At 40.7% G+C, this 19,900-nt stretch overlaps 1 protein-coding gene across 1 annotated transcript in view; it reads left to right on the top strand.

The window, feature by feature from the left end:
• Positions 1 to 522: 522 nt before the first annotated feature.
• Positions 523 to 19,900, top strand: part of LOC310959216 (uncharacterized protein) — a 64,154-nt gene continuing 44,776 nt past the window's right edge. The window contains exon 1 of the mRNA XM_083930483.1: positions 523 to 624. The gene's annotated coding sequence lies outside the window, so the exon portion shown is untranslated. The remainder of the gene's footprint in view (positions 625 to 19,900) is intronic.

Genomic DNA, 19,900 nt, shown 5'->3' on the forward strand with positions numbered 1-19,900 from the left:
CTTGGACATAGAAAAAAGAAGATGGCAGCTTCCGAGGAGGTTTCTTTTTGGAGGTTCGTAAACCTCTGAGTGACATCAATGTAGCTCCGTCCATTCATTATACAGTCTATGGTGTGAAAGAGTTCTATATGCCTACTGGTTTGGTAAATATATGTCAATCGTGGAGTCTGGGCTGATTCTAGGGGGCGCTGGCTAGCCAATTTGACAGTACCATTTCTGAAATCAATGAAATACGGAAATTCTCCCCGAGCTTGAATTTTGTGATAAGCTTGGTGAATTTTTGAAGATGATAAAGCCCCCAAAAGGCGATTCATTTGTTATAAGGAGAAAAAAAGAACAGTTCTAGCAAATTCAAAAGGTCCCTCTCTGACGACTTTGTTGGTGCTCGGGCCCTAATAAATAAATGATAAAAGCGTTATGAGAGTGATGTGTTACATCACATCAGTATGTTATCCCACTGACTGTAAATAGAATTTACCCTCCTGCGCTCCAGTGATATTTCCGACAGTGTCCTGAAGGCAGCACGTCTCGGCCGCTCTCCCACCCATCTCGGTTGTAGCAGTGTCTCCTGTGTCACACACAACTGTTAGGAGCGAAGAATACACACAATAGCGACACTGAAAGGTAAGTGAAAATTAGAAGGGATTTCGAACGTCCACCGTAATAAACTGGTGTGACTCATATTCACGCATTATGGGCTTATTTCGCTTGGAATACCCTTCTCTGTTATGTGAGGCGACGAGAGATAATGAAGCGAATTGCCGTTACTCCAGTGTGATCCCAAATAAACAGGAATAGAACACCAACGATGTGATTTTGTCACATGTGGGCCGACTGCTGATGTTCGTTGAGGTTTTTTATGGATTGTAAAGTGGGTGGACATGTGTGTCTGCAGGGGCGCTGCTCTTCTCACTGTCTACATTCAACAGGAGCTGTAAGACAAAGCTCCGAACGTTGTCCAAGACGCTCTGGGCTCGTTCACAAGCATCTGTCCCCCTCCCTTGCGCGCGCGCTCCGTAGTAGGACTCGGGAGGTTTTGACAAAGAGGGTTCGGTGCACGCGGCGCCATCTCTCCGCGCTGTGCAGTAGAGAAAGGCGTGGCGTCACGGCAGCACCGTACAGCCTTCTGCGTGTTTGACACTGCACACAGCACTACAGGGAACGAATGCCGAATACCTCCACCCTTGTTTTCCCGACATACTGTCAGGCCTTACAGGGAGGGGCTCCGAGGCCCTGTGAGGCTTTCAGGTACTGTCGAAAATATCACAAGTCATCGAAGCTGCTTCTAACACAGGACTGAAGTCAGACAGAGCTGATTTCCACATTTTCTGCCACAGGTTTTCAGTTGAGAAGCGGTTTATTTTTTCATTAACATTCCAATGGTTTGTGCCATACACACAACCGTTCTCAGACTAAGGTGACCAGGTTTCTGAAAAGAAAATCGGGGACATTTTCGGCGCGGTGGTAAAAAAAAAATGTTATCATTATGAAATAAATAACAGGGGCAATTACATGTTAATGTATTTTAATTTCAGTGTGTATTTTTTAATGTGTATTAAAGCAAATGAGCAGCAAATAAGAAGTTTCAGTAGTCCCAGTAGAAGTAGTTTGGTAGTAGTATAATTAAATAGCCACCTCTGTTAAGGCTGCATGAGTTGTTTATTCTAACATATGTCTTCAGCATTTGACAACGCTGTAAAAAACAGAGATAAAACAAAACAACAACAAAACAGATTCTTAGCTCATACAATTTTTTTTTATTGAAAAGCTCTTTAGTTTTTGGTCCTAAATGTCTAGATCCATGCAGGTCCAAGCAGGTCAACCACAGTCCTCTCAGCCTCTGTGACCTGGATGGAATAACAGCAGAGGAGAACATGAGCAAAATTGAAGAACAGATGCAATAGTGAGAAGTTTATTTCTAAACAAAGCAATAACATCAGATTTGATAACATACTTTTATAATTTAGTCTCCTTTCTTTCCTTATCTGCTCAATGTAACTGCCTGTTTAAAATGCTATATCAGAGGTTCTTAAACCTTTCAGACCACATACCACTATGTGTCAAACAAAATGTTTTAACCCATGCAACAGCATCAGCCTTCATTTATTAAGTGCAGCCACAAATATCACTTCTTAAGGGGGCAGACTGAATATTACATCAACAGTTCCAGTAATTATCAGTTCAATTAAATTAAATAGGCTTTATTGGCATGACATTGTACATGTGTTGTCAAAGCACAATCAGAACAATAATAACAATAATACTATTCAACAGAACAAAATAACTAAATAGACAAAAATAGATAAAACAATACATACATACATACATAACATAGATATAACATTTATACAAGTTAATATAAATGTATAGGTAGCATAAGCAATCAAGTTAGCATTAGCACACAAAAACAATGCAAGTGTCAGTTTACTGAGAACAAAACAGAAGCTTTTTTGTCAGCTGTGCTGTGTAGTCCATAGACTGGAAACTATGATTGTGTCTCATAGTGTGGTATGCCAAGATGCCCTCCTGCACTGCTAATTCATACTCCTTTTGGGAAGGTGCTGCCTTCTTGTAAAATCTAGTGATGGATGGTGTACCAACATTAGCAATCATAGCATTTTTATGCTCTTTTGCACGCTGATGCTCCACCACAGAAAATCTTTCCCCACTGGCAATTGAAAAAGAAGACTGGCAAAGGGTGCAGTGGACCATTGTGTCATCTTGGCCTTGGCAACAGGGGCGTATAAATGATCAGTAAAATGGCATTTGCGCTTCTTTGACAGAGCCATCTTCCTGTCTGCTTATCTTCCCTCACCTTGTCTCACTTCTTATCCTCTTAAATTTCTTCTCCTAAAGTGCTTTATTTTTCTCAACCCTTCTTTCTTCTCTCCTTTTCACATCATTCCTTTACTCTCTCCTGCCTTTACTCAGTTTGCTTCTACTTATACTCTTCTGGTCTTTTCTCTCCCTCACTCATCACTCATCACTCACACTCTCTTATTCTACAACAAAGCAAAATACAGTAATATTATTGTCATCTCATGGTTATCTAATCACACATTACACCTTCAACAACACCAGTGACAGTTTGGCGCTAGCAGTGTGGTTTCAGTTCAGGTCTTCAATTCAGATAAACAGACGCACTGTACTATAATCATCCTTATTTTACCTCACCTAACCTACACACAGACAAGTCTAGTTCAAGCTAACTAAATAAATGGGTTCATACTACACAACTTACCTTAACACGGTTGCCTTCCTCAGTCTTCTGCTCTTCAGCAAGAAAAAGGAAACAATTTTACCGTGTTGTCTGTTTCCAGGTACCGCGACGTAACGTCAGGACGTTAGTTTAACTGGCCACCGTAATAACTGGAGTTTGCGTCTGTGCGCAATTTTTTTTTATCTCCCATTCAAATCGGGGACAGCTTTAAACGGGGACAGGACGGCCTAATCGGGGACTGTCCCCAGAAATCGGGGCCGTCTGGTCACCGTATCTCAGACAGAAGTGATGTAGGGGTAATTGGAGATTTTTACCCGTTAGATAATTTGTTATCAAATCTATCCAATGGTTTACTGCAACATATCTATCCGTGTTTCATAGCCTTTAATATAATTTGCTGTTCTTCAAATTCATAACTTAATTAAGGGGTGGTGAAAAGCAATAAAACATAAGAAGGATATCAAAATAACATATTCAAAGTTAGACCTACGTGTTTGGTATTGAACATGTCTTTTGTCAAACTACTCTGTTGTGATATCCTATACAATGCTGAATGCTTGAATTTTACCAAAATTGAAACATTGAATTGATTTGTTTGCATTAACTGATTTGATACTTTATTATGAATTTATTACACATTTACATATGTGATCACTATTTCTTCTAGCCTGTTGTTCACTTGTTGTTCATTTTGTATTTTACATATTCCAGGCTATAACTTGTCCTTCATCTAAAACAGATGAAACTCTTCAGATTAGCATAGTTCAAGGAATATTTATGGTAACCTGACTCGTCCGATGATTTGGTACCATAGACTGTTCTGTTATCCTCCGTCAAGTAACGACAGTTAAAGCTTACACAGTGTAACTTCAGCTACAATAACAACACAAGGTTAGAGGTTATTTTTCATGATTACCAAACGTAGTACTTCTTCAGTAATGAAGGTTGAGTTAGCTGTACAGCTTACCTCCGATTATCCGAGCTAATGTTGTTAGCAGCAGCAGCGGCTCAGACATGTCAGGTTGCTGATAGGTCTGCAAAGTCTTCCAGCTCTGGGTCCATACTGTCTTGATGTCTGTGCAGGGGTGTGTGTGAGGTTTTAGACCAGGGTTCTAAATTAACTTTTTTGATCACCGGACAATGTGGAATTTCCACTAAGCACACATTTTTTAGGGTGAAAATTAAAGAAATTATGAGTGCCACTGAATGCATTTTATAATTTTATTAACATTGTTGGCATGAAAAACACATATCAAGTACAAAACATACAACAATATATTCACAGAAAGTGCATCATCAGTGGCGACTGCTGGTCTTTCAAGGAGGAGAAGCTCACTATTTTTAGTGAGTTTACTTTGCAGCCATATCTGCGTGTAAAGAGGAGAAGTTGATAAAAACCATGCTACTCTGCATTTATGTTACGTTCATTTGTGTCAGTCCAGTTTTTGATGAATAAACTAATGTTTCATATGTACACAGTAAGCCTGGTAAAGGAAATAGTTACTGAAGTAATCAGATAAATGTAGTAGAGTAGTAAGTAGAATATTCCCACTGATTTGTCGAAGAAGATAGATAGATAGATACTTTATTCATCCCCTCAGGGAAATTCTATGTGTCCCATAGCTCACAGTACGCATAATACACACACCATAAAAAAGACAGTCATTCAACAATAAAAGAAATATTAATAAATAACGATATAAATAACGAATGATACAGTAATAAAAGAAGTGAGGAGGTGGAGGGTGGATTGGGTTGGGCCTGGCACCAGAGCCAAGGTCAGCGGCCCCTGTACACTACTGAACTGTTGAACAGCCTGATGACCATAGGGACGAAGGACCTCCTGTGGCGCTCAGTCTCTGCTCCATCAGGGTGTGGTGGAGGGGGTGGTTGGTATTGTCCATGATGTCAGACAACTTGGTCCACATCCTCCTCTCCAGCACGGCCCCCAGTGAGTCTAGGCACCTACCCACCACTGAGCCTGCTAGTGTCCCTCTCAGTCGCACTGCCTCCCCAGCAGACAGCAGCATAAAAGATGGTACTTGCCACCACCGACTGGTATAACATGTGCAGCATCCCCACACAGACATCGAAGGACCTGAGCCTCCTCAGGAAGAAGAGCCTGCTCTGGCCATTCCTGGAGACCAGTCGAGTTTGCTGTCCAGGTGCACCCCCAAGTACCTGTAGGACTGCACCACCTCGATGTCCTTGCCCCTGATGTTGACCTGCTGCAGTGGTGGCTTAGACCCGCGGAAGTCGATGACCATCTCCTTGGTCTTCTTGATGTTTAGGATGAGGCCGTTCCTCTCACACCAGCTGCCGAAGGCTCCCGCAAGGTCCCTGTACTGCCTTCTGTCCCATCCTCACATGTGCCACAATAGCTGTATCATCAGATTACTTCTGGATGTGGCAGGATTGAGTTGTAGCTGAAGTCCGATGTGTACATGGTGAACAGGTACGGAGCCAGCACAGTCCCCTGCGGAGCCCCAGTGCTGCACTCAACCGACCCAGAAAAACAGCTCCCCAGCCTGACATATTGTGGTCTACTAGTCAAATAGTCAGTGATCCAGGATGTGAGCGCAGGTTCGACTCCCATAAGTCCCAGCTTCTCTCGTAGCAGCAGAGGCTGGATGGTGTTAAAAGCACTTGAGAAGTCAAAGAACATAATCCTCACTTGACTCCCCGGCTCATCTAGGTAGGAGTTAACCCGATGTAGCAGGTAAAGTGTGTGTGAGGTCTGTGGTCTGAGGTGACGGAGGATCAGCCGCTCCAGGGTCTTCACGATGTGTGACGTGAGGGCCACCGGTCTGTAGTCATTTAGCACGGCCGGGCGACCAGCCTTGGGAACCGGCACAAGACATGATGTTTTCCACAGGACTGGGACCCTCCCTACCTGTAGACTCAGGTTAAAGAGCGGCTGGAGAGGCTCAGCCAGTTGGTCCGCACAGACCTTCAGCAGCCTTGGGCAGACATCACCTGGGCCAGCCGCTTTTCCTGGTTGCGGATTCCTCAGCTCCATCTACTGAGAAGAAGGGAGAGGAGCTAAGAGAAATGGGAGTTGTGGTGTTGGAGCTGGAGCAGTGAGGAGAAGGTGGTGTAGGGGAGGAGGCTGATGCTGGTGAGGTGGAGGGGAGTGATGGTGAGGCTGAGCAGGCCCCGGACGCCGTGTTGAACCTATCAAAAAATAGGTTGAACTCATTAGCCTTGTCCACATCACCTGCTGTAGCCTGGCTGTTTTTCAGTTTGTAGCCGGTGATGTTCTTCATTTCCTTCCACACCTCTCTGGTGTCGTTGTGCTGCAGCTACCTCTCCACCAGTGTTGTTTTCGTCAACGTAAATGATGACGAAATATTGTTGTCAATGAACCTTTATCACATGACGAAAAGTAGACGAGACGAAACGAAAATGCTGGGCACCTCTCTGGTGTCGTTGTGCTGCAGCTTCCTCTCCACTTGTGTTGTTTTCGTCAACGTAAATGATGATGAAATATTGTTGTCAATGAACCTTTATCACGTGACGAAAACTAGACGAGACGAAACGAAAATGCTGGGCATGTGACGAAAACTAGACGAGACTAGTGTTGTTTTCGTCAACGTAAATGATGACGAAATATTGTTGTCAATGAACCTTTATCACGTGACGAAAACTAGACGAGACGAAACGAAAATGCTGGGCATGTGACGATGACTAAGACTAAATATATAATGCAATTTCGTTGACAAATAAAAACGAGACGAAAAGTCTCTTAATTTTCGTTGACGAAAAGGAGACGAAATAACGTTTTTTCGTCTCGTTTAGTCACGTTGTTATTATTATTATTATTTTGAAGTTTTCTCCCAGTCTTGCGTCGGGGCGACGTCACTTCCTCAATCCCCACACGGGCATTATTTAGATTCTGAAGATGCCGCTGCTCTGGGTTAGCGTTAGCGTTAGAGTTAGCGTTAACAACAACTAAAGAGAAAATGAGAACAAAGTCTGACGCCAGCCGGGGGTCGTGTTTCGAGAAATGCGACCACAAAATCACAGGAAAAAACACCACAGATCTTAAGAGACACCCCACCCATAATGACATTTAGGTAAGTCAGGACATTAACGTAACGATACTTTCTGTTTTAGAAAGCTCATGCGACATGATGCTACGGTTAATGTGTTGGGTTTTAACGCTAGCTTTAGCGTTAGCGACTGGAGCTGAGAACAAGTGTGTGTGTGTGTCTGTGTGTTTGTGTGTGAGACTAGCGTGTGTGTGTGAGGTGTTTTTAGTTCCTATCTGACTGACTCATTCTATAAGTGCACTAAACTTCCCCTAGTTTTGTATTTCACAGAGCAAATAACACTGAACTGAATTTATCATCAACATAAATTGGATTACTAATTCTAGACCCGCACATGCATGTAAACTAAAGATTTCTGCATGGGTTTGGCTAAAAGAAAATGTTGGTTTTGTCAATACTACTAGGTACTTTTATTATATTGATTAACTATAATTGCATTACTTAAAAGAGACTAATATACAATTTCTTTGACTAAAACTAGACTAAAATGCTCAGACTTTTAGTCGACTAAAACTAGACTAAAATGCTCAAACTTTTCGTCGACCAAAACTAGACTAAAATGCTCAGACTTTTAGTCGACTAAAACTAGACTAGACTAAAAGTAAAACAGGCCGCCAAAAACAACTCTACTCTCCACCTTCATTTTATAGTCCACCTTAGCCATCTTCAGGCACTTCTTGAGCTCCTGTTGCACCTGCTTGCGCTTCTCCCTATCATTCTCCCTGAAGGCAGCTTTCTTCTGGTTCAGGAGCCCCTTGATTTCACAGGTGATCCAGGGCTTGTTGTTGGGGAGGCAGCGCACAACCCTCACTGGTACAATCATGTCCCTGCAGAAAGATATGTAGCTGACAGTGCAGTCAACCTCCGTGTCCCCCCAGTTTCCCTCTGTGTCCTGCAGTACATCCCAGTCTGTGCACTCAAAGCAGGCTCTCAGGGACTCTCTGGCCTCTGGAGTCCACTTCCTGAATGTCCTGGGGGTTGTGGGCTGCCTCAGGACACAGGGTTTATAGCAAGGCTGGAGGTACACCAGGTTGTGATCTGATCTGCCTATACAAAGGTGGAAGGGCTGTGGCAGTGTATGCTTCCTTGGCATTAGCATACAGCAGATCAAGTGTCTTCATTTTCCTAGTGGGACAATCAACATACTGTACAAAGCCAGTAAGGTGGGAAGAGAGGCTGACATGATTGAAATCTCCTGAGATGAGGATGAATGCATCAGGATGCCGGGTCTGTATCCTGGCAACGGTCTCATGGATGACGTCACACGGCTACTGCGGGTACAGCGCGGTGGGATGTAAACAACAATGGTGACTGTGTGCGAGGAGCATGTAAATAAAATACTCAAGTAAAGGACAAGAGCCTCAAACTTTACTTTGGTCCAATAATTTAGTGAAAACCTCTGGTTAACAGGTTTGTTCATTTAACAAGGATTGTTTTTGACAATCTTGTTGCACTTTGAGGCCTATGACTAATATTTACATTGATAAAATAAATACAATATACAGTATGCACTACTATGTCGCTGCATTGTTTTACAATATCCATTAATGTGATGCTCATATTTTTACAGCCCCTCATTTTGGATCATTTTCGTCAACCGGCCCCAATTCCAAGTTACTTGAACAGCCCTGATGTAGCCTATTTAAGTCAGTTCATTGATTGCTGTTTGTGCGTATTTTAGTGAAAGAAAACCTATTTTCTTCATTTTTTTTAAAGATTTGATCATGTAAAAGTGTTTATATTCTTACCTAGAAGGCAAACAATTGTTTACCTTTATGCCAACTAAATATATAAACGCGTAAATGCAGCAATGTGTCTCCTACTGCTTCAAACTCTCACTTCACATTCATTTAAGATTGTTATAGTAATCCCTAAGCAAGCTGCCTTATTATTTCAGTTTTTGCATGATTGCTTGACATGTCCTTAAGAATATCTGATTACATTTTTTTTAATTATTAGGCTACAAATATGACACATGGTATTTTTAGAATCTAGAAGAAATAGAAAAAAACAACCGAACCGAACCGAAAAACCTTGACCACAAAACCGTGATATGAACAGTGGATTTTTTTAACCGTTCCACCCCTAATATATATTTATATATACATATATATCTGTCTATCTATCTATATTTATATATCTGTATCTATATCTTTCTTTCTATCTAGATCTATAATTATATCGAATTACATTATAATAAGATACAATTATATCTAATTATAGATATATCTATATGATATAGATATATCTTCTCTATCTATCTATCTATCTATCTATCTATCTATATATCTATCTATCTTAGACTTAGACTTAGACAAACTTTATTGTCATTCACACACATTTTCATGTATATGTATCTATCTATCCATTCATCTATATATCCACCTATCTAACATCCAAGTTCCTTAGGCTCTCCTGATGACTTCGGGCAATCTCATGGTCCTTTACTGCCTCGACTTTAAAATGAATAGTTTCCACCACCAAATTGTTCGTTTTGTTTTTTTTCTTCGAGTACATGCAGCAATCCTGACAATATATGGCAACATATTTGTGATCAAACACAAGCCATTCAAGACCTGTCAGCCATTTGGCATTCAATTTTCTTTTCTTCGTTTCTTTGTTGATATCCTCGTCCCCTGCCTCTTTCTTCTTCTCACCCCAAGAAGTCTGTCCCAAACAACGCCACATTTAGTTTATCTGAACTTTTGACTTTACTTTACTAATGTTAGCTAACTTCCTCCTCTTTAGTCATTTAGTTTAATCTGAACTTTTGGCTTTACTTTACTAACGTTAGCTAACTCCCTCGTCTTTAGTCATTTAGTTTAATCTGAACTTTTGACTTTACTAATGTTAGCTAACTCCCTCCTCTTTAGTCATTTAGTTTAATCTGAATTTCTGACTTTACTAATGTTAGCTAACTCCCTCCTCTTTAGTCATTTAGTTTAATCTGTATTTCTGACTTTACTAATGTTAGCTCACTCCCTCCTCTTTAGTCATTTAGTTTAATCTGAATTTCTGACTTCACTAACTTTAGCTAACTCCCTCCTATTAAGTTATTTAGTTTAATCTGAATTTTTGACTTTACTAACGTTAGCTAACTCCCTCCTCTTTAGTCATATAGTTTAATCTGCATTTCTGACTTTACTAATGTTAGCTCACTCCCTCCTCTTTAGTCATTTAGTTTAATCTGAATTTCTGACTTCACTAACTTTAGCTAACTCCCTCCTCTTAAGTCATTTAGTTTAATCTGAACTTTTGACTTTACTAACGTTAGCTAACTCCCTCCTCTTTAGTCATTTAGTTTAATCTGAATTTCTGACTTCACTAACTTTAGCTAACTCCCTCCTCTTAAGTCATTTAGTTTAATCTGAACTTTTGACTTTATTTTACTAACATTAGCTAACTCCCTCCTCTTTAGTAATTTAGTTTAATCTGAACTTTTGACTTTACTTTACTAACGTTAGCTAACTCCCTCCTCATTAGTCATTTAGTTTAATCGGAAATTTTGACTTTACTAACGTTAGCTAACTCCCTCCTCTTTTGTCATTTAGTTTAATCAGAACTTTTGACTTTACTTTACTAACGTTAGCTAACTCCCTCCTTTTTAGTAATTTTGTTTAATCTGAACTTTTGACTTTACTTTACTAACATTAGGGAAACTCCCTCCTCTTTAGTCATTTAGTTTAATCTGAACTTTTGACTTTACTAATATTAGCTAACTCCCTCCTCTTTAGTCATTTAGTTTAATCAGAACTTTTGACTTCACTTTACTAACTTTAGCTAACTCCCTCCTCTTTCAGTCTATTTTCCTGCTTTGGCTCTGTTCGTTCTTCTTCTTCCTTGTGTTTTCTGTTGGACACTCGTTTCCATGGTTTCTCACGCCGGTTTCACGCCAATGGGCATATGAAACGTCATAACGTAGCATTACAGCACAGCGTTCTTGGGAAATGTAGAAAGTACCGAAACAGGGATAAATGAGCGAGAACAGAGTCTTGTAACATGCATGTAACGCTTCATATTCTACATCACCGGCTGAAATGAATTTCTACCCACATTTGGCGGGTGTTAATTTAGAACCCTGCACGGACTTCCTTCGGACTAGAAGAAACAGTTTCTAGCTGGGAAATGACTACTGTACTCTCAGCTGATGAAAGTAGGGTGTCTTGGGCAGGTTTTGAAGACAGATCTTCCCGGAGATGGCGGCAGTTCTGCCTCAACACTGCTCCGTGTGGTGTGTTGATGATGTATGACCTTGCAGTCACACACTCTTTTGAAACGACTGCTGGTGTCACCCAGGCCTTTTCCTGATGAGTGAGATGAGTGGCTCTTTTTGTTGGGCCTGCTTTTGCTCTTGGCATGAGTGGCATGACATCACTGTGTTCTTGAGCTCTGCAGAGAGTCCTGGCCACCAAACCGAAGATTCTGCTCTGTCTTCACACTTTGCTAGCCCCTGATGTCCAATCATGTATTTTCTGTAGGATGTCGGCTCTCTGTGACAGTGGAATGACGACCCTGCTTTCATGTATGAGCAAACCATCAGCCTCTGATAGCTCATTTTTTACCTTCATGTATGCTCTGACTCACTTTGGTGGTACATTTTCACTGTATTCTGGCCATTCTTCTTATGAATTTAGATGACAGACTGCAGCTCGCTGTAAGCTGCAGTGGCCATTTTGATGCTTTCCATCCTGCTTGGAGATGCTGGGATGCCTTGGACCACCGAAGCTACACAACACTCTACCTCACTATGTGTGTCAGTCTCTTCTTTTGTGTAAGTTTGTGGGCTTCGCGACAAGGCATCAGCAACAAGGAGAGTTTTTCCTGGCACATATACAGCAACTGGTTTGTACCTCATAAGCCACATTGGAAGACGCTGACATCTCAAGGGAACATTATCGAGGCTCTGACTGTAGATGAGCGGCACCAATGGCTTATGATCAGTCTCAAGCCTGAATTCATCTAGGCAGATACTTATCAAACTTTTCACAAGCCCACACACCAGCCAGACACTCCTTCTCTATCTGGGCATTGCATGTTTCAGCTTCTAAGGGCGCACTCACACTGTCCTTCTGCAAGGTACAAGTACCCTAAAGCCTGGGACGCGGTGCGGAAGGACAGTGTGAGTGCGCCCTGAGACGTCTGGAACAGTAGGCTACTGGCTTACACTCTTCTCCATGCAGCTGAAGCAGCACAGCTCCTAGTCCGTAACTACTGTAACTGACTGCTGCGAGTGTCCTGTGACTGATACCATGGGGGCTCACCATTCAGTAGGTTGTAACACCAGCTTGATGAATCCATCCTTCTCCATCCTCTGTATTTCAACTTCTACCTTCTGTAACATGGGAAAGGACACACAGCATGCAGTGTGCACATCATATGGTATAGCATCATCTCTTAACTGGATTTTGACTGGTTCAGAGTACCATGCTCACTGTGGGTTAGATGGCTGGTGATGCATTTTAGCTCATCTACTCGCCCCACCAGGTTCATCCTTACTGACAAGGCTGAGGAGATTGCTGACTCTACGTCCACGTACAACGTAGGCTGTGAAGGGATAATATTTACCTTTGTGACTAGCTTTTGCATTAAAGTGGCCCAGACATAGCAGCTCACCTCCAGGGCTGTCCAGAGGAATGTCAGGTGCATCCAGTGTTCTCTCAGGGGTGAGTGTGTGAAACCTGTCCTCACTTATGACAGTGACATCAGCTCCTGTGTATATCTTAAATTCTACTGGAGAGGAATCACCTTGTAGTTGTACAGTCCACTGTTCACTTTTCTCATTAGCATCACACACTAAACCCAGGAAATAAGAGGTTTGCTCAGCTCTCTCAGTCTCTGTGACCTCATTCACTGACCTGCTGCGACATACTCTGGCCCAGTGTCGCATTCTGTGACAGTTGTGGCAGGTAGCTCTTTCTACAGGGCACTTTTCATCTCTGTTATGCTGTGTTTAAGAAGAATTACTTTATTTATCCCGCAACAGGGAAATTTAATTTTTTCACTCTTATTATTAATCATGTTACACACACATGCCCGAAATACACACATGCACAGACAGGACCTATACATGCAATTAAAGAGAGATGTTAGACCGAGGGGGCTGCCAGTGACCGGCGCCCGAGCAGTTGGGGGTTCGGTGCCCTGCTCAACAGCACCTCGGCAGTGCCCAGGAGATGAACTGGCACCTCTCCAGCCACCAGTCCACGCTTCATACATGGTCCGCACAGGGACTTGAACCAGCGACCCTACGGTTCCCAGCCAAGTCACCTATGGACTGAGCAACTGCCGCCCACATTTCCCCACATTTGCCACATTTCTTCTCATTTCCTTCCCATTTTCTGTCCTTTGACTTGCCTTATTTTGGCTTTTGTGGTTCCTAGTTTGTGCTTATATGTTTAAGCTCCAAACTCACAGTGCTCTGAGAGATCATACAGGGCTCTGATGAATCATTCAGGCATTAACTGCTCTTTGTTAGAATGTTACCATTGCTGTGGCAACATTAGTTTATATGACAGGGGCCGCGGCCTCAATACCCCTGCAGTAAGCACTGTGCATATGATTAGGAATAGCATGGATATTCTCAAGTGTATTGTTATGAAACCTGGTTGATTTAGTCAAGATTATGCAAAAAAAAAAAAATCCTCTACTATATTTAAAATCCCTGTTTCAATTTAATTAATTAAAGTTATATTCCTGTTTATTCCCATAAATTCCTGATAATTCCAATGGAAAAATTTCCAATATTTTTAAATAAATATTTTCAGATAAAATAAGATAAACTTCATTGATCCCACACTGGGGAAATCCACAAATTTACTTGGAGCCTGACCATGCTTTGCAAGAAAATATTATCGGTGCAGTTCTGCTAAATTTAAACCCAGCACTCCTCAGAATAGAAAGGCAGCAGGCAAAGCTGCTGAACTACAAACAGGTGCAGACTGAGCATACAGCCTGACTGGACTGATGGAAAAGACGAGTCATTTTTCTCATGGGTGACAGCGCATTAAATAACATACTCATAATTAGCCAAACTCTGTGCATAGGGTGCATGTATCAACATTGCGTGTCTTGTCAGATTCCTAATTGTACACTGTAAAAAAAAAACTGTTGTTTTTACGGTAAAAAACTGGCAGCTGTGGAAGCCAGAATTCTACCGTAATAAATACGGTAGAACCTTTTCTTACATTACGGTAAAAGGATATCAGTACTGCTGATTTTACAGTAAAGGCTGGAGATTTTTACTTTATTCTACCCTATATTTAACATGAAAATACAGTACAACTATTTGATAAAACTGTATTTTACTGTTTAATAAACAGTCTGTATGAATATAAAATACTGCCCTTTTCTGCATAATTTCTCTCAAAATATCGTAGAAATAAAACAGGGTTTTACTTTGCAATAATAAAATATTTGAATAAAATCTTTACTTTTTTTGTAAAGACTCCAAAATAAAAATTGTGTGTGTATATATATATATATATATATATATATATATATATATATATATATATATATATATATATATAAACATTTCGTAGCGCTAGTTTTGATCGAACCTCAATGACTTTACATTACTTAAAAAAGCCCATGGAAAAAACTAAATACAAAGCTACAGTTCAAGTAGGAAATATTTTAATCATCAAAGGACATCTTACAACAGTTTTTGAGTAATGGTAACAGAATTGACTCCAGATACAAATAAAGGTGGCAGTTGTGTAAAATATGTCCTTGAATAGAATTTCAGGATACCATGGCTTTCTTCCACAATCCATGGGCAGACAGAACTCCAACAGTTTGTATAGTCCAGTGTTAGAAAACTTGCCCAATGCATCAGCAAGCTGTCAAGATGCTTTCTTGTAGGTGTTGAATCAACATAGTAGCAAGGGAGCAGCAAATGGACATCGAGGTTCCTGCCAGGTTGAATGAGTTACTGCAATGGATCAGGATCCCAGGACCACACCAGCAGGAGGGAAAGAGTAGAAAAAACATCACATGATCAAAGGGACAATATAGTAGTGTTGGGAGATATTGCAATAATTTTACATCACGATATACAGTAAATTAAAGTATACTGATTTTTCTGGCAATTCATTTTGAAAATAGTTGCCACATTCTCAACATACATCAATGAAAACACTATAAATACAGGCGATAGTCGGGGGAATCCTGCTGTATTACATCCCAAGCATGTGTGTGAGACTCATTCAAGTTTACTTTTTGTCTCTTTATTACAAAAAAGACTTGTTGACGCTGCAGATTAGCTCGCTTCTGATGAAAGAAAGAGTTGTATAGGCAGTCTTGTCCTTTCCAGAAGTAAATGTGCCTGCGATTTCTGAGTCAGGGAATATCAAACGGAAGAGATCTCCTATCCCCTCAGTTTTAAGACCGGTGCTTGACCACTGTGTTTAAAAGGTCAGTGCTAGTAGCAGCGGGGCCCACCGTCCTACTGTGCTGGCCCCAGGGCAGAGACGCAAAACTGTGATAAGACTGGGTTCTGGTGGCTCCTGGCAGCGTTTTTGTGCTTCTCGTACTGCATGTGGCTCTCGACAGCCTTTACCACCATGGTGCCGAGCTTGAAGGTCGTTTTGCACAGAATGCATCTGGCCTCCTCTTGGTTGGCAACAGACTTGAGCCAACGGATATAGTCCAGCTAACTCTCAATAAATTTGCACTTACCCATAGTCGCAGACTAGCTAGCAAGCATGCAGATAACCATTTATATCAGCAGCTCGTAAGAAATTAGCCTCTCTACATCTCCTTCTCGAAAAGTCCCACAAGAAAAAGAACATTAAACAGTCCTGCCCTGACAAATCTAAGACCTTTGAGTAATGTATTTAAGATTTGCATATAACATTTTTAGCCTTAATTTTAGATACATGAATTTAAGTATTATTAAAAGGATTTGCGGACACCCTGTAGTCTAAACATACAATAACAACATTGTTTGCAGTTGATTTATGGTGAACAAGGGCAATGGACCATAAACACAGCCATATCTATCATTTATGTTTTGAATAACTTACAAAACATAATCCAAATTTGAAGCAACTACTAGAATGTAGAAGTTTTGCAATAGTTTTCACAAAAGAAGGCTGGATGGAATGCAACACTACTGGTTGGCAAAAGGAAAGTTACACAGCAGGCAGTTCACTGCACAGAAACAAACAAACAAAAAAGTATCCTGTAAGTGACTGGGTGATCCAAATTTGCCACTTTCTGCCCTTATTCATGCATGCATTAATTAAAATCCTTTATTAGAAATTATCTTAAAGCAACATATGTTATGTATAAGGTTAAATGATACTGATCCCTCCTCCAACAAAAACAAAATCTGAAAGAACAGTAAGATGAGATAATACTTAAATCACAAGTTAGATTTATAGACATTGTTGGCCATTTGTAAATGTTGCTGCTGTGTGCTTTAATTAGCCAGGATTTCACACAGTGACAAATGCCGGCTTAAGCCTGTATACTGGACCAGAAAAAATGGAGAACTAACCCAGTTTCACACCGCCCTTATAACCACCTCAGAGCCGGTGGATTCCAGAGGACAGCCAGCGTTTTTAAAGGCAGCTAACTGAAAATGTGTAAGATAGAAAATCGGTTTGTGTGGAATCCCTTACCTTTATTGTCCTAACTGGAATGCAAAAAGGACCACATTCAAAGATCAAGGACAACTTCCATCAGCAGGAACTAGTTTTTGAATGGGCCCAACTCAACCTAGAAAGTGAGAAAAAATTTGTTTTGTTTTTTTAAAATTACAATTAAATCAATTACTTTCTCTAGATCTCTGATGTATGTAACGCTTAAAAAGTAAAAGTCAATAATAAAGCTGTATAAGCAAGATTGTACGACATTCAAAGTGTGTGTGTCACCATGGGGTCTTGGTGACACACGGTGTCTCATGGTGTAGCCAACTTACCCACTTAGTTATCCAATGGTGCCATCAGAGGAGTCACAGGACTTCTGCCAGACTGGAGTTCAAAACCTGTTCATCTTACATTTTAAATTTTTATTTTACACTAGCCAAGTTTTTGATAAAATAAAAAACAAATCTACGTCCAGTGATGAGAAAACATTTATCTTACATATTTCTGGAACTATTCAGGTAACCTCAACTGGTTTGCTAAACAAATTACCTCACACAGTAAAGCTAAACATAAACTTTTACAAACTATTTTGATGTAAAAGTTACCATTGGCTTTCAATAATCTTTTTGGAACAATTTTAACAAATTAATTGCAAAACACAGTATCCCAAAACCCCCATTCCTTAAGGGTTAGTGTTAGTAGTATAGGCCTTTATCCACTCGTGGTCTGCAGGGTCTGCAATGAGAGTGAGGACTCTTGGATTAACGGAAAGTACTTTCTTCTTTTTCTTCCACTCGACTTTGGTTCCACGCTCCGGATTTATTGAGTAGAAACACCTTCATGAAGAAATAAATAAAATAATAATAATTGAACAATTGAGGAACAAAATCAAAGCATTTGCATTAATAATTAGTGATATTGTAACAAGAAATTGTACCTTTGGAGGAACTCTAGTGTTGATCGTAGTTCCACTGGTTAGTGTATGTTAAAGCAGTAGTAACTGCCAAACAACAGGCAGAGGGCAAACATGAAGGAAGGGATGTGGTCGTTGACAATCTTTTGGTCAATGCTCAACATGAATGTCCCAGCAGCAAAGCAAGAAGACCCTGAACAGATTAACAATGAAAAAATATATATTTTGTTTAATTACAAGTACTTCTGTGTCAGCCGTTGACTAAACTGCAACATTACCTACAAATCAAAACATAAGCCAATATAAAACCCAATGTCATTTCATGTGTAGATTTAGGCAGACTATTTGGTTACACTTACCACATACAATAATGCAGGGTGTTGCAGGCAAGTTCTCTGTCTGAACCTCTTGGGCCAGACATGTCTCCTCCACGTAATGGAACAAGTTCTCTTCCTTCTCACCAAAATGAGCCAGTAACAAAAGTACCATCCTTACGACGTCTTCTGAGCAACCATCCAGCTTGGATCTCTCAGTCTGGAACTTGATATGCGCATTAAGGACTTGTTTGTGTTTTTTTGCATCTGTTTTGAGGAAGTTTAAAAGGCGCCCCCCTTTTTGTCCATATTGGCAGCAAATTACTCCATCAGACCAACACCAGTGAGCTCCTGGAAGTGCGCTGTCATACCAGCTTCTTGGAACAAAAAGGGCCACTCTTGACTGAGTATATCGATGCTTTTCCCTCTGTTGATGTCTTTACGCTGGGTATAATAGGTGGACTGAACTAACTTTTTCACATCGTCTGTATTGTAGCTCATCTCTTGAAACATCTTCTTCATCTTGTCTTTTTTTCCTTTTTGACTCTCCACAGCGTCAGAGAGCTGTAAGTATTTTGGCTCCCAGTTTACACAGCCGTATGTGTCTTGAACACTTGCTTTTTTTTCAGCAGGAATTTCTTCCGTGTCATATTCATCTGATGCTGCTTTGCGTTTTGTTATCTTTGGTGTGTTAGGTCGTTTAACATTTTCAACTCGTGCCTGTAGTTGCTTAACTATTGAATGATATCCAGATCCAATAACATCACCCTCGATAACATCTTGAAGAGATTCTGGATACCGGGCCATCATCCTTTTACCTATCTCTGTGGTGTTTAGTTTGGTTGGATTTTTACACATCTTCATAATTTCAGAAACCACAATTCTCACCATCTCTCGGCGTAGTCTCGGAGTAGGTCTTCTCTTCCTTTCCAAACTCTACAATAACTCTTCAGGGAGCTTCTCCCATGGTATCTGGAAATGTTCTTCCCAGTCTGGCACAAAAGTGGAACAGCCTCCTATGGGTGATGAGGTGGCTGTGGATGATGAAGGTGGGGAGGAGCATAAAGACACTGGAGAGGAACACGCCAAGGTTGGAGTTGGTGCAGTCAAGTCTGTAACAGAAGAACAAAGGAGATTTAAAGGCATTTAACTTTGAATTATGTCATACTGCTCTACTGAAAATGAAACGCATTGGTTCATTTCTACATAGTTTGTTACAGCAATTGTTAAATGTTATTTAACAGTGTTAATTTGATTACACTTACTGCTCTGGGCCCAGACAACAACAAGTTTTCTTGCTTGAATTGGCTTCAAAACTGGTAGCAATTCTGCTTCCTTAATGAACTGCAGATCATCTGTGGTGTCTGCACCAAGTATGTTTAAAGTATCTTCCACTGAACTGAGTACTGCAACAGGAAGATCCGGTAACACTGCAGTAATGGCACTGCGGATCTTCTCAGTAATATGATTCAGTCATATCTGCCAGATACGAACTAAGCCAGCATTTTTGACTTGTTTACTGTAAAGCTCAGGGTAAAACGGCGAGCTGTCCTTTATTTACAAGGCTGGAGGACTCAATGACCCAGCTGAAAGATAGGCCTGAAACATCTGATGTCTTTCTGTAAGTGTGAGGCACAGATTTTTGAAATTCTTTGATTGCCTTGTACATCTTTTAAAGTAACTATGTTTGCTTTCAAAGCGCATAGTCCATAATCTGATCAGTGGGCCAAATTTCAGAATCAACCCTGGATAGTGCCGTAGATAATGACGCTTTCGTTCAAGTTGGTATTAGGAAACAGGGTTTTCCT

This window comes from Echiichthys vipera, assembly GCF_963691815.1.
Source record: "Echiichthys vipera genome assembly, chromosome: 2".
In the NCBI taxonomy this organism is placed as follows: Eukaryota; Metazoa; Chordata; class Actinopteri; order Perciformes; family Trachinidae; genus Echiichthys; species Echiichthys vipera.